Below are 23,381 nucleotides of genomic sequence, written 5' to 3'. Positions count from 1 at the left end.
AACGAGGTCACTGAATCAAACAACAGTATCTGGGAGATACCACCGCAGGCACGGCCAGGATGGCACAAGGACGACTCGAAGGGTCGTTCCCTGCAAGGCAACCTAGAAAATCTGGGACTTAGAGCCCTTAATGGGCGCTATTCCTTAGACAAGCCTCCTCGCTTCTCTTATTTATCGAAAAACGGTGCCTCATTAATTGACTACACCTTTGCTAGCCTCCCACTCTTTCATCTAATAACAGGCTATCGTCTTGGCAGCAGAACAGAAAGTGACCATTGCCCCCAAGAAATATCACTGAGGACCAGTCTAATTCAACATGAAGAAGAAAGGGGATTGCCATCCGAGAGCCACACAATCAACCTAAAACGAATCAAATACTCTCTCAGTAATTTTCATCAAGTAGCAACAGAGGCCAAACAAATTATCGAGCGCTTCAGCAAGTGCACGGACGATAAAATAGCTAACTGGGCTACATTTGAAATCGAACTCATCGACAGATATGCAAAACCAACAAAGTATGCAATCTTGATTGGGCAAAAGCAGTTGCCCCACTCAAATCTAGCGATACAATCTGCAACAAGATCTATGAATCGGGCATGGCGGGCGCTAAAAATAGATCCAATGGATGCCACAAAAATAACAAAATTGAGAGAGGCCCGCAGCTACCTTAGAAAAGCCAAAAGAGAGCAACGCAGAACACAATGGAATTTGTTTTGGGCTAGACTTCAGCATGATATTAAATCAAACAATTCTGCCAGGTTTTGGCGAACTATCAACAGCATATCAGGGCAAGTACCCAAAGTAGCTTCTTCTTATATATTGGAGTCGGAATGCGTTGATTTCCTTAATCTTCACTTTAACGATCGTAAAACAAAAATCTTACATCAGAATTTCCCCCTTGAAGACTATGCCGTACAGAAAGTGGTCGGTTGGGTACTTGACTTGAACATCATAAATCCCCTAATGAAGGAATCCTCCAACGATGATCAAAAAATAGAATCACCAAATGATTGCTCTTCGACTGGGAGCAGCAAAGATCTTGTAACAGTTCAGGAGCAAGAAATTTGGAAAACTGATTAAAACGGGTCGGAAGGACAGGGTTCCAGGTCCAGGTGGAGTTCCTCAAGCTTTGTTTAAGGAGGATGTAACCTTCTGGGCTGGGAAACTATGCATTTTATTCAATTCCATTCTGCAAAAAAACATCATACCGCCCTCCTGGCGGGGATCAATCCTCGCTCCAATCTTTAAAGGCGGGGACAAAAAATCCCCTGGGAACTACCGTCTCATTGCCCTAATCGACAATGAAGCAAAGTACTTTGCAGGAGTTTTGCTCAACTCACTTAGGGCATGGGCGGAGAATAACTCCATCATTCCTCCAAATCAAACTGGCTTTACAAGCAATACCGGAACCTCGGTCAACCTCATGACCCTTTCCTGCCTGATTGATCAGGCGGATTTCAGCTCCTGCCCACTCTACATGGGATTCATTGACTTCCAAGCGGCCTTCGACAACGTGAATAGAGCCAAGCTCTGGCAGAAGCTGTCTAGTCTCAAAATTCCAACTGATCTCCTAAGAGCCATACAACTTCTACATCAGGATACATGGGTCAGGATCAAGATCGGGGACGGCTCACGATTGTCATGCCCAATTCCAACGACAAAAGGTCTAAAACAGGGCTGTGTCCTAGCCCCGACACTTTTTAACTTATTTCTATCCGACCTTCCTGATGTTCTTAACAAGGTCAATTCACTTGCTCCCAATGTAACCGGTCTCTTGCTGTCAAACATACTATACGCCGACGATGTGGTTCTTCTTAGTAAAACAAAGATCGGCATGCAAAGGCTCCTGGACGCTACCTCTGATTACTCTAATAAGAACGACCTACAGATCAACGGTAACAAGACTAAAATCCTGGCGGTTCGACCAGTGAAAGCTAAGAAACTGTCTTGGACCCTGAATAAGGAAAGTATTGCAGAATCTAAGTGCCATAAGTACCTTGGAGTCAATTTTAACAACAACAACAGATATAAATCTCAGTTAGAAGAACAAAAAAGGAAGGGTGCAGCACTTGCCTTCGCAATTGGATCCATCCACAAGAAACTACAAGGCCCAACTTTTGCACCTGCCTTACAGGCCGCTCAGGCAAAAATCATTCCCACACTAACCTATGGTAACGAGGTCCTAAAAGGACTGGACAGTGTTCAATTGGACATAATAATTACAAAGATCTATAGAACAGTGTTCAAATTACCAACCCAAACATCACCGGCACAAATAAGGTTGGAACTGGGAATCTGCCATCAACCATTCTCTAGAGCCATGACTTTTCTTGTGTGCTGTCACAAACTGAGATCATCTAAGGAAAGCAGTATAGCACACCATCTTTGGGCCAGTCTCGATACGAACTCATGGCGAGCAGGAAACGATTATTGGAAAAAAGGCCTAACAACCTTGTGCCTAAATGATCTTTGGAGCATGCACGTAAGCCAAATGGAATTTAAACGGCTAGCGAAACTAAGCACGAAAAAGTTGTCAATAGTGGAAGACAAGGCACGGCTGGAAAAAAGAAGTCATGGGTGGCTGACTCTGCAATCCTATGCCCTGTTGATTCCACAGCAGTATTTAACCGTATCTTTTACTGCACGAACAAAATCAAAATTCCTAAAATTGAGACTGGGAGTTATTAATTTGTTGGCTCATTTCCCAAAATGGAAAAGAGAACATGGACGAGAACTTTGTCGACTCTGCGGGAATTACAAAGAAGACATTACGCACATTTTATGTCTTTGTCCAAAACTTTTGAATGAAAGACGGTTCCTTCTGAAGCACCTTTGGAACACAAATATGATCAGATCGTGCAGAGCAGCAGTTCTGGCATGCTTTGATCCCAGGAACACCAAATTAAACTGTGCCTTGGTAAGGTTCATGGACCATGCAGAAAAAAAACTCTGTGAGGGGCCAAAAGCCAGTGATCCTTCGTTGGCTTAAAGTTCTGGCAAGCTCCATTGGCTGTCCCTATCCACATTGGATTCAACTCAAATCAGTCTCCCCATTTTAAACGTATTTTAAATGTATTTTTACAAATTTCAAGATTCTGTATTTGCAATGATTTTCCTTTTAATCACGCAATAAAGTTCTTTATTATTATTATTATTAACTATAACTTCAGAGTGACTACCACCATTCTGTAATTAATATAGATAGATACACTCAACTTAAATATACTCATCTTGCACGGTAAAGGCATTGCGTGGTAAAGACAGCATTGTAAAGGTTGCCTCCCCTTATGGGGCACTTCAGTGACAATGACTAGATATAGCAGTACCCTTTTGTTGATCTTGCCTCACCACTGAAGGTTCATAGATATAATGATGTCTCTACTGTGATAACTAGCAATTTGGATACTGTGTTGGTTGGCCTGCTCACAGTATGCCCTGCACAGGAGCTTTCAGAGGCAGAGTTACTTAGCGCATGAAGAGGTGTCAGCCCCCGACAGGCAAAGTCCTGGTAATCCGTCACTCTCCAAGATGGTCTGCCTGGCTCACTGAGCTACCCTGGGGTAGTTCCCAAATGTTATGCACGGGACCGGTTTAAGTTTAGGACCTGGTTTGTTGGTGGCGCAAAATGAGTGGACTGGTCTCTTCAACGGCGCAAAAATGTTGAAGGGGATAGGATTTATTGCTGAAATGTGTTGGTTTTACCTCAGGAAGCTTAAGCGAAGCCTATCTTTTCAGTACCATGATGATAACTTTCTGGAGAAAGAGGGGTGGCCTGGTGGCAGCTTCTTTTCAACCATTGTTACATTAGGTCTCATGCTCAGTATGCCCATGAAATGACAGGGATTACAGAATTATCAGAGAATATATGATCTGCAAACAACCCTACAAGGTATGGCAGGTGTATGCCCATCCTAAAATACATCAAATAGCTATCAGGCTTGTCAGGAACTGCACCTCACAAAACACACTAGTGCGAAGATGCAGGCTGGCTAGATGGGGGAGGCCCCCATAGCTTTGTACTCTGCATATGTGAGGGATGTGGTTGTGATCTAACAATGACTGCAATGGCACACTCCACATAACATATATAGGTAGGCTTTCCTGTTTTCACTTTCTAGTTTTTGGTAAATTCAAGTAGGTTTTTCTCAGTGTTTTCCAGTGATTTCAATATCTTAAAAAACAGTGGTTATCAGTGGTCACACATTTTCACACCATTAATAACAGAAACAAATGTTTTTTCAGTGTTTATAGAATGTTTTGCTTTATTTTTGCTTGCTTTCTACACTGAATGTGCATGGTATATAGACAGTGTACGTACAGTGTATGTGAGGTTCAAATACATATTTACAAATCAAACTTATTGTAGTGCACTGTACAATACTTATTCAGTAAGTTTTTGGTTATACGCACTTGCTCTTTCCTTTCCATGTAAACTTTAATCTGTGCAAAGGTCCTCTCAGCATTGGCACTTGAGACAGGCAACGCCAAAACAGACAGTACACATTTTGCTAACTCTGGCCTCTTACATAGATTTCCATGCAAATACAGGTGCATCTGATGTTTGCGATTCTCTGGGACAGGCTCTGCAATATATACGTTGAACTGGGCACATATGCCCTCAGAGTTAATGAAGTGCTCAAAAATGAAGCAGTACTTTTCGAAGTCCAGAGAAAATGTGCCTTTACTGAAGGGATCTAGAACTTGTGCAGAGTACCACAGTGAGGCTTCATTGCTTTTAAATGCCATGGTTGGTGAAAGGACATTTCTATGCACCAATGCAAGCCATTTTTCATGCATTGTTAAATGAAATTTCCTGAATTGCTCCTCAACATTTCTTTGCTTACCAAATGGCAGTCTTTCAAACAGGAACATAGTGCAGTGCCAAAGTCATTAACAGTGACACCCAGCCTACTCTCAAGGAGATGTTTCACATCTACACCGATTATACTGAATAATTGGTAGACAAGGGTATTTTAAGACTAGTTTTTGTTATTATGTCCACTACAGCAGTCATGTTTTCCTATAAAAATCTAAGAATGCAGTAAAGGCTACTTTTTTCACATCATGCTCAATATGCGACCAAAGATCCTCACATTTCTTGCCTTTGGCATCATCACTAAGGAAAAATTCTGTAAACAGTCATCACATGGATAATATAGCATTCATGGCCTCTAGGACTGAGAACCACCGGCTACATGACACAGTTGGGATGACTCTTTATATGATGCCACACAAAGCACAAAATAAGTAACATTTGCGTTTAAGTTTGCACGCATAATGAAGAAGTGCACCAGAATGGACTACAAAATCAATAGCATTCTTCATTAACTCTGACAATTGTAAAGATGCTTCAGCATACCATCTAGCAAGTGGCAAGGATCTCTCACAGGGAAGCAATTCAGCTCAGGTAACAGTTTTGACAGGTGATCACACAACCTTTTCATATACGTAGCTGAATCACTACAAATACAAACAATATCACTCCAATCTTTGTTAAAATTGGTAAGAACTTTTTGCAGCCGTGTTAGACTTGGCCCCATTGGCCTGGGTCTCCCATCCATTTTTTGCTGTTGCCTCATCTGTTTTTGCTGGTCTAGATGCTTGGGCACTTTGCCACTGCTGTGCAGTGCCAAAGTGCAAGTGCTCCCTGTTGTAAATTGTTGTTATGGATTAGTGACTCCATGATTGGTTTTTTGATTTACTTGTCAGACCCTAGTACAGTACACCATGTGTGCCCAGGGCCTGGAAATCAAATGTTGCTGGTAGGCTTGCAGCACCAAATGGGCCACGCACAGAAGAAGCCTGTAAAATGTGACTCAGGCCTGTGTGCAGTCTGGGACTGCCATGTCGGCTTGGCCAGTGCACACACTTGCCAGTCCCTAAACCATCCCTTTTCTACATGTCAGTCACCCCTTAGGCCTAAGGTACCCATGTGAGCAGGGTGCATTGTATGTGAAAGGTAGGACATACCCTGATGTGTGTGGCATGTCCTGATAGTGAAATACTGCAGTTTTTCACTATTGCAAGGCTATCTGTTCCCATAGGCTAGATGGGCAGTTTGATTATAACATCTTATAAACATAACTGACCCTGGGGGCAAATAAAGTATAGTATGCCTGGACTCAGAATGTTAAAGTGCATATTTTAGTGTGGGTCATTTTTGCATTGTGTTTGAAAATACCACTTTTAGAACATAGGTATTTTCTTGCCTAACCATCCAGTGTGCCTTTGCTAGGTTTGTATATTGCATGTCTGGCTTGTGAGTGAGTGACAGGGGCTGGGAGAGGGCTGCGGCTCTGGCAGTCTGATGAGTCAGGGCTGGGCTGAATGGACCCGGGTTGAATTCAGAGTAGGGAGAGGAGATTTCCTTTGACCTGCCTGGGCCAGGTCTGCTTTCAATAATGCTGTCTCCACCTCCTGTCAGGAAGCTGCCCCAGTGAGGACACAACTGATTTTGGCTGGGTACAGCCACTGTCTACCTTCAGAGAACAAATAATTTGTGTGTATAAAAAAGGGGACCCAGACCCTATAACTTTAGATATCTTCTGGGAAATCGAGAGGAACCTTTGCCAGGGAGAAGAGCTGGAGAAGCTGAGGAGGATTACTGCCCCTGTGCTGTTTTCTGTTGGGGTTGGCCTGCAGTGGCTACTTATTGCCAAGGAAAGGAGAAAAGGACTTTGCTGTTGCTTTGTCATCTTGAGGAAGATCTGCAAGGGCTTGAAACTGAGCTTGCCTCCTGTTCTGAAGTCTCAGGGACACAAAGACTTCAGCACCAGCTCCCCTGAATTTAATTGCTGAGAATTCTAACCAGTAAAGTGGTGCCTGCTGCTGTTTAGGACCTCTAGAGACTGTTTGACGCTGGGAGCTGGAAGATTGACGTAATGAGGAAGAAGCGCGTCGCATCTGCACCTGCCGTGCGGCTGCAAAAAATCACGCATCGTACCGGACCGTCGCCTCACATCGAGCCACCATTTTTTCGCATTGTACCAAATCGCCACGCATCGAGGCACCACCTTGTTGCATCGTAACCGGAACGCAGTAAGAAACAGACGCATCCCCTCCTCTCCCATAAGGAACAGATGCATCACCTCCCCTGCGCTGCAGTAAGGAACCAACGCATCGCCTTCCCCGAAGCAAGGAACTGACGCATCACCTTCCCTGCGACCCTTTTGTTTGTTTTGCGTGACACATCTAAGGTACTGTAAGAGAAAAGCATTGCATTTACAACTTGCATTGAACTGAACTATTTCTACCATTTGAAAGCCTTATTTTAAGTACTGTATTGTGGTTTTTTTGTTTGGTCTTGTTTAGATAAAGATTACTTATTTTTCTAAACTGGTGTGGTGTTCATTTGTAGTGTTTTCACTGTGTTACTGTATGTGTTCACAAATGCTTTACACACTGCCTCTGAGATAAGCCTGTCTGCTCGTGCCAAGCTACCAAGGGGGTGAGCAGGGGTAATTTTAGGAGCATATCCTACTTACCCTGACTAGAAGCAAGGGCCCCCACTTGGACAAAGGTACCTACCTCTGCCAACTAGAGACCCCCATTTCTAACAAGCAATATTCCATGTTTTCCAAAATTCTGGTATCATGTTTTCACCACTATCTCAGATGCTTGGTGACCACTCTTTTCACATATACCTGTCACTACACCTTGCACTGAATGTTTAAAACTTGGGGTGTTTCACCTCCTATCAATACTGACGAACTAGAAAAAGGGATGATGTATAAAAGGGGTTTAACTATGCTCCGTCTGTGGGTAAATGTGATGGCACATATTGGGAAAGATTCTTATGAAACCAGCCATTTTACTCAGTGAAAGAATCAAACATTGCCAAAATATCAAATATGATTTTGATATTTCCTGATTTTCTACAGTTAATATAATAATTATAAAAGACCTGAAACATGCTTCTAAACTCTGTATCATTATACCAAAGTCCACAAAACTGAATAAAGCAAAAGGAAGAAACAATATTTTAGTGACATCCCCAACCAACAAAACTCAAGCAAAATAATGTTATTCCAGTCTTTCTTGCTGCTAACCTTGTGTAACAAAGTTACATCGTATTGACCACTTCAGGAAGAAATATAAATGACTCACACTCCTTTTCCTTTCTTTGAATGGAATTTAGATTGTGTTTGTGCAGGTGTGTATCACTGTTTATATGTTTACACTGGTGAGGGCTAGTTCCCTTATGGTGGGTTTTATTAGTTATTATAGGTTTAAACCTAACACAGGATAGCCTGCACATAGGACAGGTAAGGGAGGTAAATTGTATTACATGTTATCCTACTGGGTAAAAAAGCTACAATCGCATGCGTATATGGCCCCAACACAGACTGCCCTGATATATTCCTAGACATCTTGCATAAGATTCTTGAATATGGACATTCCACAGTTCTTTAGAGGGTGTAGGTGGAGGGAGAATTTAACATGGTAATAGATCCAGTTACGGATACATCCAACTTTATCAGTAGGCTACATCCACATGCAGCCCAACAGTTGCAGACTTTTATATCAGACTATGGCTTACTGGATATCTGGCATGTCAAAAACCCAGAGAGAGGCCAGCTAGGGTGCATGTGTCATCTGCTGTAACACCTGGTCAAGAACTGCCCACTGGCTGGTGGCTATAGATGCCGGTGCTTGGACCAGATGGGTGAAACACCTCCCCAGCATGCCTTCTGAACATGCACCTGTGTTGCTGGTAGTTGCCACAACTAGGTTAAAAGAACGGACGTTAGCTTGGCAGCTCCCACCAAATGCTCTTAAGGACCCATATTGAAAAATGAAAGCAAATCTGAAATCTTAGATTCCTTTGCCTTTGGTGTGCAGTCCTTGGGGTCCGCCTGTACCCTGTGGCAGATGCTTAAAGTTGTCATTCTCAATGCATTTATGTCCAAACAAATTAGGGTGTTTTGTATATTACAGGCGCTACTTAGCAACCAGGAAAATGAGCTCTGAACACTTGAGTTTCAGTACTTTGCCTTAGACGAGGTATGAATCTTGAAGCAACTTAGAAATAAACTGGGACACTACCATGAGACTGCCACCAAGGAAACCCACTTTCACTATAAAGAGTGCACCACCAAGAAATATGGGTGGGTGACCATGCCAGAGAAACGTTGGCTAATATGCCGAGTAAAAAGCAAGCAAGCACTTACATCACTGAAATCCTAGATAGGGCTAGCCGGCCATGTCTTGCTACAAACTATATATATCATGCAAACAATATCAAACTATTATGCTACTCTGTACCAGTCGGCCCTGGATATGGACCCAGGAGATATTCAGGATCTTTTTAAGTAAGAGGTAATCCAACTTCTGTGGCTGAGTGATCCACATAGGAAATACCTAGATATGCCTTTTGATGTGAAAGAAAGCAAACACATAATCCTGAGCGTGCCTGGTGACAGAGCTCCTAGGCTGGACGACCTCACTTTGCATTTTTAAAAGAAAAATGTACAAACAAAAACTCTTCACTTGCTCGCTATGTATGAAAAGGATATAGCAACTGGGAGACTCCCTCTGAGATGTGCTAATTGTCAGTATTTAGAAACCTAATAAACCACTGAATCACTGGACCCCCAACAGAGCACTCTCTATGGCCAACATTGACAAAACGATCTTGTCAAAGTTAATTGAAAGAAGGATACTCCCCCCTTCTCCGTAGTTTTGTGTGACCTGATCAGTCTGGGTTTATGCCAGAGTGCTCCACAGCACACAACCTGCATACTCTATTTGTGGTGCTACACTAAATTATCCCGCAGCTGAAAGCTGAAGCTATCTTTTTAGAAGTTACTAAGGACTCTTTGATTCACTGGAATGCCCATATTTGTTCTTACTGTTGGAATGGCAGGGATTTCACAGGAAGTTGATCCAGTGGATCAAACTTCTAAATGTACAACCCATGGCTCAAATATCTGTAAATATGATACCATTGCCCCAATTTGCTACTGGTCGAGAAACCCGGCAGGGGTGCTCCTTATCACCCATCTTATTTGCTACTGCAACGAGGCCTGCGGCTGACCCGTTGCGGCAACATCATGTGTAGTCTCCTTGTACACAGGTGATATGGCAGTCTATATGAGTGAGCCAGAGACTCATATCCCTTCAATATTGCATACATTTCTTAAATTTGGTAGAATTTTTGGCATACCCATCAACTGGTCGAAATCAGTGGTATTCCCCTTCATCCTGTTACACTTAAATCTGATCTTGAATTTCTGCTTGGAAGGGCAGAACCCGCTGTCAAGTACTTGGAATCTAGGTGAGTAGAGCTATTGATATTTTATGGCATGAGAACTATGGCAGAATTGCAACATGGTTGGAGTAACGAGTACCGATCTGGGATAGATTGCCCTTATTCATGGCTGACAGGATATCAGTTGCTAATATGGTGGTCCTGCCCAACTTACTACAGCTCTTCGTAAACTATGGCTCTTCGTAAATATTCTGATCCCATTGACAACAATCTTTTTTACAGGATCAGATAACTTATAATTGGCTTGGCCTGGGGGGAAATCAACCAAGGAGGTGGTGCTTATCCTGTCATATGAACATGGAGGTCTCTGCGTGTAAGACTTCAAAACTCTACTTTTATTGTGCACAGGCCCAGTTCGTGCACAAATAGTTCCATCTGACACTATACCAACTGCTTGTTGTGGTCAAAGCAGATAACCCCCTCCCCATGAATGAGATTGATACTTTGGACTGCATGGTATGGGCCTGGATATGCCGTCAGTCAAAACTTGACTGTTTATGGCTGAGCAGATTATTGGGCCAGAACCTGAAGATGCCCCTCACAACTGATATGAAAAATGGGGCATTAGATGACCCACATGAACTGGACAGTACTGGGAGATTTACCACACTTCGGTCAATACAAGACACCACTACCTGACGCTTGACATGTGCCTTTATTATCAGCTACGTGCCACATGTAGAGAGCTGCAGAGCACATTCCTGCAGCTGCCTTTCCAACTGCATGCACTAGATGCAATCTTGTCCTTTGATTCTCCCACGAGACTGATCACTCGCCTTTACTCCACCATGCAAGATAAGGCAGCAGTGGCTAACCTAAGGGAAAAATGTCAATATCAAGAGCAGTCTAGCATTCAATTCTCACAAGACCAATGGCATTTTTGATGGGGGCAGATAGCAGTCTTGTGGCTAAATTGCAGGCTACGTCTGATACATGTCAAAGATCTTCGTAACATATAAAAACACCCCTGTACAACTAAATAAAACTGGATGGCAAAATAGCTCATGGAGCGCATGTTGTGGCATGGACTACACAGACTTTTTACATTTGGCTTGGTAATGTCCAGAGGTGGTCAAATTCTGGTCCCTGGTATATGATAATATTGATGAAGCCATGGGTATCAGAGCACAGCCCTGCCCCCGAGCACCACCATTAGGATATTGCTAGAAATTGGGCCTCTAGTTGGCGGGTGACAGAGGTTTGCACAATGTCCAAGTAGGGACCACAATTCTACTCAGGGTAAGTCAGATACACAACCTAAATTAACTTGTGCTCACCTCCTATTAGCTTGGCACAGAGCAGGCAGGCTTACTTTAAGAGGCAATATGCAAAGCATGTGTACAACATTTTAAATTACAGTAACCCCGGTGAAAATACCACAAAAAGACTCCACCCCATTTTAGTAAAACAGACCATATTTATCTGAGTAAAACAAGACCAAAACGTCCCAAATCCAATTAGTAGAAGTAGAGATGATTTTTTTAAGATTAAATCCAAAAACAGTGATTCTAAGTCAATAACGCTAAAAGGTTAATGAAGATCGTGCTAGATGGGGGTCAATCCAAAGTTCAGGCTGACCACAATGGAGGGCAGGCTGGCTACAGGACCCACGCAGGGCCTGATGAAAAAGTACCTTTGTATGGAGCAAGCATTGACATCAAAGACTCGATGCTTCATTTCCGATTCACGCAGTCGAGTTGAGCCTTACAGTCGGTGGCAAAGGGTCGGCGCTGTGCTGAAGTTGAGCCTTGGAGAAGCGTCTTTGGATTGGCACCGAGTCGTCGCTGAACCTTATAGTCGGGTTCTGCGTCATCATCTAACTGGCACTGCATCGGAGGGCATTGCATCAGTTCTGAATAGCACAAAGGTGTCCCTGCATCAATTTTTAGCAGAAAACAGCTGCAGAACCCACTGCTGAGTCCTAGGATTGGAGGGGGCACCTCCATCTAGGGTAGGACTCAACGATGGCAGAATCCAACAGCACCAGCAGAGTTGCAAGAAGTCTTTTGTGACCCTGACACTTCAAAGAAAAGGAGGCAAGCCAACAAGCCTTTGGAGAAACATGAGTTAGAGGATGAAGAGAACAGGTCCCGCCCTTCTCACTCCAGGCAAAAAGCAGCAGGCAGAAGGCCAACACAGCAGAGCAGGTCGCAAAGTGGCAGTCCCCCCTACTGCCCAAAAATCAACAGGCCAAAACAGCAATGCAGTTAGCAAAGTGGCAGTCCCTCCTCCAGCACATCAGCTCTTCTTCCAGGCAGGCAGAATGTCCTTGGTTCCAGCAAATTTTCTGATTTGGTGGTTTCTGGGGTCCAGTACTTAATCCCAAATGTTTTTTTGAGGTGGGAGAGAGTTCAAAGAGGCCTTAAAGATCACAAGGTCTCTGGCTTTCCTGCCCAGCTCCAGACTCATTACAGGGGGGTATGCAGCTCTTTGTATGCGGACAGCCACAACCCTATTAAGGTGCAAGTGCCAGCTCCTCACTTCCAATCTACCTTAGGAAGGCCCATCAATCTGGTGATGGACCATCAGGATGCATATGTCACGCCCAAGCTACCTTTGTGTGACTGTCTAGAAGGATAGAACAATGCCCAACTGTCACCCAACCAAGATGTGTATTCAGAGACAGGCAGAGGCCCAGAATGGTTAAAGTAAGAAAATGCCAACTTACTAAAAGTTTAATGGGGGACAGGAGCCAACCCTATTGGGTACCACACACAACTGGGAAAGTTGAGGAAAGCACCCCATTCACACTCACTGATGCAGTAGAGGCCTGATATCGTAAGTCAATCCATCAATGGTACTTGGGGCCAAAACCAAACCTCTGTGGCATCTGGTCGAGGTAAGGACAATGTATTGTTTCAAATGCCGTTTCTGCCCTACGTTCCACCTCTGACATCCAATTGTGCAAACTATGAAGATTAAGCCTAGTGGATCTACCAGTTATGAAGCCCGAATTATCTTGGTGTATGAGCCCTTTATATGTTTCACAACGATATTGGCGTGTTGCAGGTAAGAAGGGAGTATCGCTTCAAGAATTTGTCCGGAAGACGGCTGGGCTCCAGCATTTTTGCAGTTTTTAAGTTACCAATATTTGCCCGTACCTCCGGCATGATGTACCCTTCTAGAGTTTGTCGGTCTTTGGCAGGGTCCACCGGAAATACTATCATGTCGAAATAGGCCTCTATGGCAGCAGTATCTGCCAATGGTTTAGCACTATAGAATGAGGTATAAAACCGCACCAACGTCTCCTTAATATCAGCATTTGATGAGCAGGAGGTCCCATGTTCATCTACAACACACTTAACCCAGCGTGACCTAACTTCTCTCCGACTGAGCCAGGCAAGCAGTTTGCCCACTTTACCACGTGTCGTACAGCCGATGCTGCATGGCAAACTATTGTATCGGGGTACCAGGTCTTGATACTCCTTCCGCAGTGCCTCCAATACGCGGAGGACATGTGGATCTGTCTGGGCTCCAAATGACCCCTCTAGGTTTTTGAGCAGATGCTCAAGGCCTTCTACCGCCTCCATTGCTTTATGCTTCCTATGTGCCAGTATATTCTGCTGTCGAGTAGGACAATTGTATAAGCCTCCCAAAGTGCCACCACCAATTCCACTGGTCCCATGAATTACATTTCCATCCCATGGACTGGTGAGAGTCCCTCACTCGCAGCACTCCCCAAAGGGACGAATGTTCTAAGAGGCCACATGCTAGGTACTCCACACTATCCACTTCGGCCAACTCTCCCACCGGAGCAAAGATAAAATCTATCTTGGAGAAAACCATGTGTGTCCGGGAGAAAAAGGAATAACCTCTGATTTTCCGGGTGCCGCAGTCTCCACAGATCAGAAAGCCCCAGGGAATTTGCAAACCGTACCAAGTGGGTACCAGCAGGGTCATCTGCAAATACTCCAAAGCGGTCCATCACAAGGGTCACAACGTTGTTAAAATCACCTCCCACTATGTGCAGCGTAGAGTAGGCCTCTAACAGTATGGATGGCACCTCCTCCAGCACAGACCACTGAAGATGAGAGGGTGCATTTACATTAACCAGTGTGATTGGTATCCGTCCCTACACACCCTAAACTCCGACATATCGCCCATATCAATAAGTTAACGTCCTCAAAATCTGAAATGGGGGGGGGGCCTTTATTATCAGTATGGCCACTCCCGATGAGCCAGTGGTAAACCCGGCATGTGCTAGTGCCCAACAAGTGCGTCTCCTGTAGGAAGACTGTCTGACTTGAGACATTGAATGTACTGCGCCACCAGGCCCCGCTTCACACTACTACCCAGCCTGCTGACATTCCATTACATAAGTGAGCACTGCCTGCCGTTTAGTAGTCTACCCTGCATCATCAGCTGTTTGTGTAGCGATGACCAGGTCACCTCCTATTCACTTGTCAGGGATCTCATGTATGTGTCCTTCCACAGGAAACAAAACAAAAACAACTAAACCAACTAAAAATAACACCAACACAGCCATCCCATTTACCCCACCCCACCTACCACCGCCCCCAGTGAGTGTAGAACAGGTCAACTGGACAACCGCCACACAGTAAGGCAAGAGAGATCCGTCGCCCTCCCACCAACAAATATATTACTGAATTTTTATGCCAATCAAAAAATAGGGAAAGCAAGAAATAAATGGAGGCGTATCACACCAAGGAAAGTCAAGATTGAAAGAGGGAAGCAAGAAAAAGGGAGAAAGAAGGAACAGAGGTGATAAAGAAAGAGAGGAAACAGGAAAAACGGGGGGAATGGCAACAAGGGCATCCGCCATCCTGTAGTGCATGCCACAACATCTGCTCTCTACAAAGTTTGAGGTCTACAGATCGCAGTACATTAAGACCCCCAGTATGTACAGGGAGAGCCACGCTGCTCCAGCCGCAGGGGCAAGGCATCAATTCACTGCAGTTCAGCTGCGAATGTTTCATTTCTGTGATCTGTTTCATGGCTCCCTGGTCCTCATCGAAAACCCCTGATCTGGATCCAAATTTGACACTTTCCTGTCACCTCAGGAGTTACCGGCCAGATAGATTAGGTGCGTCTTCGACCACCTCTGAGCCACTGTCCGCAGATGTTGTGACCACCTCTACCAGCAACCTTGTCTCTTCATGTTCCAGTCGCAGTCATTCCACATCAAGCATGCCTTCCTGTCTGACCACTACTCGGGTGTTCGAGCATGCCTCCCTTCTATTGCTGCCGTAACGCCACCACACAGCATCTCTCCGATGAGAGCCAAGTGACCATCTGAGATTCTCCCCCACTCCAGGTACAGGGATTCTGCCATACCCTCTGAATTCCAGCCAGTCCCACACCTCCTACGGGGTCACAAAGAACTGTGACTGTCTCTCATGAAGAACCTTTAACTTTGCGGGGTATAACATATTTCAGTTCCATGGCTCTCGGTTTTTGTTGGACTCCCCCAAATGTTTTATTGTATTTGGTGTACATGCGGAGTATAGTCCGGAAAGATCTGTATAGTGTGATATACAAAGGAGGGGTTGCCCTGGTGACAGACAGTCTGCAGTATTGTATCTCTGTAGTTGAGGATTCTGGCTATTATAGTTCTTGGTGGCCCCCGTGTGATTGTGGCGGCACCAAGACTCTGTGTGCACGTTCCACTAGAGCGACTGTCAATAGTGATGAACCTGGGAGCGTCCTTTGGAGCCATTGTTCTAGAAGAGTTTGGGGCCTTCCCCTCCACTCCCTCGGGGACAGCCCTAAGAGTCCTTTGCTCGCATCTCGAACCGCTGCATGGGAGCCATCAGGGTGGCAAATGTGGACTGGAGAACCTTACATTCTTCCAGGGGTTTCGCAACGTGCTGTTCTGATCTCTCAGCCATTTTATTTGCAGGTCTAAGCGCAACAGATTTACGTCCATAGATACGGAGCCCATCTTAGCCTGAACGTTGGCAGTGGAAGCCTCGATCACAGCCAGAATCTGCGCTAAGGTGGGCCCCTGTGGGTCATCTAAACACTTTGCTGCGCCCGCAGCAGTAAACTGATTCATCTTGGTCTCCTGAGATCCCCGAGAGAACTTGTCCTTCTGTGGAAAAGTAAATTTTGCCATGTTCTGTGTCCCTACGTGTTCCCCATCTTATGTTATGTGTGCATGATTAATATGCATATGTATTCCCCATGTTCGATTAAAGACGCAATTACAGTTGTGTCCATCTCTAGTATGCCAGTTTCCAGTTCTCGTGAAAGCTACGAGTATTAGGCCTATGTAAAGCTACGTTGCCACGTTTCCCAGTGTGCACGTTATTCCATCGTAAAGTCCCCGTTTCTAGGCCTCAAAAGGGCCTGGACACCAGATTCAGCTCCTGTCTCCTGAGCCCTCGCTGAGGAGCGATACAGCCCCCACCTGTATCCTCGACCCTTCACTTACTTCCTGCCTCGCAGTGCCCGGCTCGGTCTGGCTCTGCCTACGAGTCTGCCAAGAATATGTTATGATTCTAGTTATCAGTCCAGCCCTCCTTCTCTGCATTCCTAAGCTACTGAATCGCATCAATAGTTTCCGTCATCGTCTAGCCTTTACGTCTCCATGTAAGAGAAATACTGTATTAATGGTCATTTAATATTCCTCAACACGCACTACATGTAGAATAATGTATGCACCAGTCTTAGAGTCTGTTAGCCTTTACCCCGATAACTTTTGGATTCTACCAACATGTTCTCTAAACATCAGATACTAGATAGTGGTAGGTACATGTTGCCCTGACTCTCCAGACTTCAGTCTCTGCTCCTAGTGCAGAGTTCATAGCCCCCAGCTTCTCCTAGTAACACGTCATTGTCAGTTTGCGCGCACCATTAGGTTAGAGGTCCCGGCTCCTCAGGTAGCCCCCTCCATGTTTCCGCCCCATTTATGACATATTCTGTTACGTTTACATCACATGTCTATGTACACGCCTCTTGTTACACCCACTTTCACCCTTATCTTTCGCGACTGCTATTGACCACACCCACTGCTCCGCCTACTGTATTCATTGTAATGCAACTGTTTTAGTATATATGCTTGTGTACTGTTATTAAATGTTAGCGCGCTCATTCCCTGTCCCCCCTGCAGGGCCCTGCCATCCTGTTCCCGTGCAGGTTGTCCTGTTCCTGTCCTTTATGCTGTATTAAACCTGCAAACTCCTACTACCTCGAATCTTGACTCTTATTTATTGAGCTATCTGTTATTCATATATTCATTCAAAAATAGAGGTATTATTTATTTATTTACCACATAATGGCGCCCGAATAGGGACTTGCCCTTTCCCCACGCGCCGGTGAAGCCACGCCGGCCCCCTGACCCTCTGCAGCCGTGACGGAACCATACCGTGCACGTGCAGATATTTCTGCTTCAAGTATCCCTCAGGCCCACGGAGGAGACGGAGGTGGCGGTCCAGCATCCAGACGAGGCGGTGGAGGAACGCGGCGAGTCCCGACCAGAGCCCAAGCCGAGAGTCCAAGGTCCGAGGTATCCGGAGGCCCACCCGTAACAGAAGTCCGAAGTTCGTCCGTCCGGCGTCGAAGCAGTCCAGTCCAGTCCGAGGCCTTCCGTTCTTGCTGCCCGGTGAGTACCGTTGCTGGGGTAGTATCTAGACAGGGTCAATCTAATTGTCTCTGGTCCGTGGGGTTTGGTGGTACACAGATCCCAAAACGAAGTGTCCACTTCGGTGGATGCGGGTCCTGACGTGTCTCTTTATGAGACCGGTGAGTTTCGTACTGTTTTAGCAGTGCATCTAGTTTCTGTTCTAGTCAGTTCTGTTCTCGAGAAAATTCATGTAATCTGTTTTCCGTATTCAAGGTAGTATTCTGTTCGAACTGTTATTTTAAATGTTTTTCATGTATTTTAATGTCGTGGTATGAATGTGGAGTAATTATCGTGTTTATTGTGTATTGTAATTACGTATTGTGTCTAGGTTACAGTTCAGTCATGCCCTTATTTTCTAAATTACGTCAGTTAAAAACCAGAAAAGGTCTGCTAGAAGCAGCAGTTCCTGTCCCGCCTAGGGACAGTCCAGGTCATTTTATGTATCAAAAGCATGGCATAAGTGCCATATTATATCTAGATTTATGGGTAGAGTATACCAAACAGTTAGAGGAAAAGTATAGATGGCCCGTATCAGGCACGTGGGATGCCGAGTGCATCATGCGAGTAGAAGAAGCATTATGGAAAAAGAAAGCCAGACAGTCACAGAAAGATGCCATCGAGTTATGGCGCAAAGAATCTCATAAACGAACCGAAAAAGAAATCAGAAAGTCAGAATTAAGTAAAGAATCCTTAGAACGAGCCCAAGAAAGGGAATTAATCGAGATAGGTGAACGAGTCAAAACCGAACAGTCAGATAGACAGAGGCATGCCCTTATTAAGGGTATGTATCCTCTTCTTGCCGAGGGCTTGCCAAAAGCAACCCCGGAGGCATCCAGTAATTTTCCGCCACCATTAGTTCCGACCAAGCTACGTCACAAACCGACCGCAGCTGATATTTTCATCTCGTCCTACTTGGACGACACAGTTCCAGAATATGCAAATCCTGTTCCGCCAGTCCCTGTAAATCATGTAATTCCTGCTCCTCCAGACACCGGAGTACCTGCCACGGTACCCCCGGTTCAGCCTACATTACAATTTCCCGCCGCGCCAGTACGAAGAGTATCAGTCGACGATTCCAGTTTAGGGGCCGCAGGAGGAGGTCCTCCTGGCACCCCGCCACCACACCAACGAGTAACGTTAGTCGAGTTACATGAATGTGCGTTACAGCGTACGCCCAAATATAAGTCCGTTGCAGACATCCGACGAGCTCTTACTGAATGCCGTTATGATCCAGTTGCAGGTGATGATAGTACAGTTATATATTCCATCCGTGTAAGACGGGTGACCGGGTATTTGGACACCCTACCAGATATGAAAGAAGATCTAGACAGAATATATCGTTTCATCCGTACAGGGAATGATCCAGAAAGTATTGGCGAAGCCATGTCTCAAAGGAAAGCTGAAATCCAGCTCATGCTATTAAAGTTTCTGATTAATTGTTTAATAAGGGAACAAGACTATCCGTCCAAAGATCCGAGCGAAATGAGAATCCTGACAAGGTGGAGTGATAATATAGCCGAGGGTAAGCACAGAACTATCAGTAGTATAGAGAGTATGTACAAGAAAATTCGTAAGGAAATAATAAGGTTACACGAACAACGTAAAGCAGCACAAGTAAGCGAGAAAGAGAATGACTCTCCTACGGAAGAGGTAGAGGACGAGAATCCCGCTAGAATAGCGTATGTAGGAAAATCTAGATTTCCAGACCGCCATTTACGTCTAGAACACAAGTCAGTTTTTCATCATCCAGCACCAGAACAAGGTTCTCCAGAACAAGTATTTCAAGCTACCGATCACATTCTGAAATCACAAATCGGTTATAGTGAGTTAAGTACTATGCATGAACAAGAACTAGTCCGATCAGCAGTCCGATGGATTACTGATTCTACCACTTTTCCAGATGAAATAGTGGCACAAATGTTTCTGAAATTGCCCCCAACCGAGCAGCGACTGGTGGGTATGTACATGATCCAGCACCTCATTACATTGTATGAGGGTCAACATTCTGATCCAGGTCCGTTACACGATGTCCTGAACGAGTTACTCCAGTATAGATGGAAAGGTTTAGGTACCGATTTAATTAGTGTCATTCTAGAACAGCGCCACAAATATAGTATGTTTTTGAACCCGCATTTTGTTCATGTCTCACCCCCAGAAAATAAACCGTTTTACATAGATAGACAGAACCCGTTACGAGAAGTACACCCAGTCAGGACAGCAGGTGGTGAAATGCAACGAGTGTTTGTTTACACCCCGATTACAAAGATGGAACTCTTAGAAATGAAGAAATTAATTCCTTGTCACGACAAAGATCCAGCAGGGTTCCACCGAGAATTAAAAGACATGCTCCGTATGGGAGAATACACTTATCCAGATATTATTAAAATGTTAAAAGTCCTGTTGCCCGCAGGGGTATACGAGAAACTCAAGGAAAAAGATTGGGAGGTGGGAGAGAAAAAGATCGATTGGGCAGTTCTAGAAGCTGAAGATAAGATACGCGTACCAGGTACCGGTCTTGGAGAGAAATGTAAAGAATTACCAGAACTGTTAATACAAGTTTTGCCCAGATTATTAGCCACTAAAAAGGAAGACTGGGATGCAATCTCAGCATGTGAACAGAAACAAGACGAAGACACTAGTGATTTTTATTCTAGATTTGAGAAATGCTTTATTATAAACAGTGGCTTGAAGACAAGTAGCGAGTCATACCCTCATCTTTTTGTTACTAAACTAGTCGAGAATTCAAGTCCACAAGTTAAGAATCGAGTTTTGAAAGTCGAAAGTACGTGGCAAGCTAGTACTCCGTCCCAGATGTTACAGATGCTCCAGTACCACCAGAATAGAATCAGAGAAGAGCAAGATCATGAAAGAAAACGTATGAAAGACACGAAAATGAAAGTACTAGTTGCACAATCTGTTCCTCAAGACAGTCAGAAGAGGGGTACGAATCAAGCCAGTCATCCTGCAGCTCCCGTTAAAGGGACATGCAATTATTGTAAACAGCCAGGTCATTTTATAAACGAGTGTGCAGTTCTGAAACATAATATAGCTACTGGTAAGACTAAAGAAAGACCACGTCCGCCTAGACAAGAACAAGTTTCACAGACTTCTCAGCCACAGAATGCACAACAGACAGTTTCAGCACCGCAGCCTATTGCTGCAACACAGCATGTTACACAGCAGATGTATCAGTATGCACAGTCCGAGTATCCAGAGTATCAGCCATATTCATGAAACAGCCTAGAGAGGGAGGTAGGCTTGCCTCTCATCGAGATTCCTGTAGATCAAGAAGGTCCCTATGTTCATAGTCAAGTACTAGGGAAAGACAGAAAGTTTCTGATTGATACAGGGGCAAGTAGGACCACCATTAGTCACGCCGAAGTTCCAGGGGCTCCGCTCTCAGGCTCTAGAAATGTTTCCCTTGGATTTTCAGGAAAGCCTATTGTAAACGAGATATCTAAGCCAGTTACTCTAGAAGTAGGTCCATTGTCCCGCACTACTGATTTGTTACTTACAAAGTCATGTCCAGAAAATTTGTTAGGTATTAAGACACTGACAGAATTAGGTGCAGTCATTTGCTGTTCCCCAGAGGGAATACGATTGTTCCTACGTGACTTCAAGGGTCACTATGTATTACGAGATTTTGATCCGAGATTGTCCAATGTTCCGCAGCATCTATGGGCGCAAGGTCCGACTGATGTTGGTTATATGCAAATCACACCCCATCGTGTGACTCTCAAGCCAGGTGTAGTCCTGCCACGAATCAGACAGTACAGATTGCCACCTGAGGCTGTAACAGCCTTATCCAAAATTATTGACGAGCTCATGGCTCAAGGAGTAGTTGTAGAAACTGACTCCAATGTATGTAATTCTCCGATCATTCCAGTCATAAAACGTACTGATCCAAATGCACCCCCAGTATATCGATTAGTGATTGACCTTCAAGAACTCAATAAATGTATTATTCCCCAGTACCCAGTTGTCCCAGATATTTCATCCCTATTGACAGCCATTGATTCCGAAGCGTCATTTTTCACAGTCATAGACCTCAAGAACGCGTTTTTCAGTGTCCCCATTCATCCAGACAGCCAGTTTCTTTTCGGATTTTGTTTAAATGGAAGAAGCTATATGTTCACACGAGCTCCTCAAGGTTTCACAGAAAGTCCTAGTATTTACAGTCAAGCACTTAAGAGACAACTAGACAACATTCACATGCCAACTGACACTGCCCTGCTCCAGTATGTCGATGATCTACTGATCACAGCCCGTTCTGAACGTGCTTGCGAGCGAGCATCACTTACAGTCTTGTATTTCCTTGCCGAGATGGGGCACAAGGTGTCCCCTTCGAAGCTTCAATTCTGTGTCCAGCAAGTGATCTACTTAGGCCACTTACTGTCCAAGAGGGGTAGGCAGTTGACACCCGACCGTATTCAGTTAATAGCGAGTCTTCCTCAGCCCAAGACCCAGAAGGAGGTACGTGCTTTTATCGGCCTTACTTCTTATTGTAGACAATGGATTCCTCAGTATGCATTTCTAGCTAAACCACTGATACAGTTAACGACACAGGAGGCAGCCATATCGACTGTCCTCCCTTGGACATCTGAACATACACTTAGTTTTAATGAGTTAAAGAAAGCTTTATGCCAAGCTCCAGTTCTAGCTACACCGAACTACAGTAAGCCTTTTACACTTTTCGTCACAGAACGTGAAGGTACAGCATTATCTGTTCTCACACAAGATCAAGCAGGACAGTACAAGCCCTGTGCTTATTTTTCGAGCACACTAGATCCTGTAGCCCAGGCTCTGCCTGCGTGCCTCAAGTCAGTTGCAGCCACAGCACTAGCTATCAGACAAAGTGATTCCATAGTATTAGGACATTCCTTGACAGTACAAGTTCCACACTCTGTGGAAGTTCTTTTAAACCGAACACAGACTCAGCACTTGACAATTGCACGTTTAACAGGTTATGAATTGACACTGTTCCAGCCACACATAGAAATCAGACGCTGCAACGTTCTAAATCCTGCTACACTGTTACCATCAGTTAATTCGAATCCTGCCACACACGACTGTGTGGAAGTAGTTAACATTATGACAAAGCCAAGACAAGATCTGACAGATATTCCATTACCAGATCCCGACCTGACACTTTATGTGGATGGTTCATGTATGAGTACATGAGAACTAGTAGCCGCGTATGCAGTGACTACTGACACTGAAGTTATAGAAACACACCGTATTGACACCCTGTCTGCTCAAGCAGCAGAGCTAGTTGCTCTGACACAAGCCTGCATACACGCCAAGAACCTGAAAGTCAATGTTTACACAGATTCACGTTACGCATTTGGAGTCGTACACGACTTTGGAGTGCTCTGGCAGGAGAGAGGTTTCATGACTTCTCATGGAACCAAGATTCAGCATGGTCTCCTTATTCAAGCTCTGTTAGATGCCATACATTTACCGACATCTATTGCTATCATGAAGTGCAAAGCACATACGAAAGTTACAGACATTATTTCTCAAGGT

General features: G+C 44.7%; 1 protein-coding gene and 1 long non-coding RNA gene across 2 annotated transcripts in view; both read right to left on the bottom strand.

Moving 5' to 3' along the window:
* THUMPD2 (THUMP domain 2 tRNA and snRNA guanosine methyltransferase) overlaps positions 1-23,381 on the bottom strand; it is a 392,304-nt gene that overhangs the window by 112,785 nt on the left and 256,138 nt on the right. The window lies entirely within an intron of this gene.
* On the bottom strand, positions 10,907-16,293 carry LOC144763452 (uncharacterized). The gene is made up of 2 exons (XR_013596223.1): positions 15,726-16,293; positions 10,907-15,216 (listed from the first exon to the last, which is right to left on the bottom strand). It is a non-coding gene; the product is annotated as an uncharacterized LOC144763452 (long non-coding RNA).

This window comes from Lissotriton helveticus, chromosome 6, assembly GCF_964261635.1.
Source record: "Lissotriton helveticus chromosome 6, aLisHel1.1, whole genome shotgun sequence".
NCBI lineage: Eukaryota > Metazoa > Chordata > Amphibia > Caudata > Salamandridae > Lissotriton > Lissotriton helveticus.
This window is presented reverse-complemented; position numbering and strand designations above follow the sequence as displayed.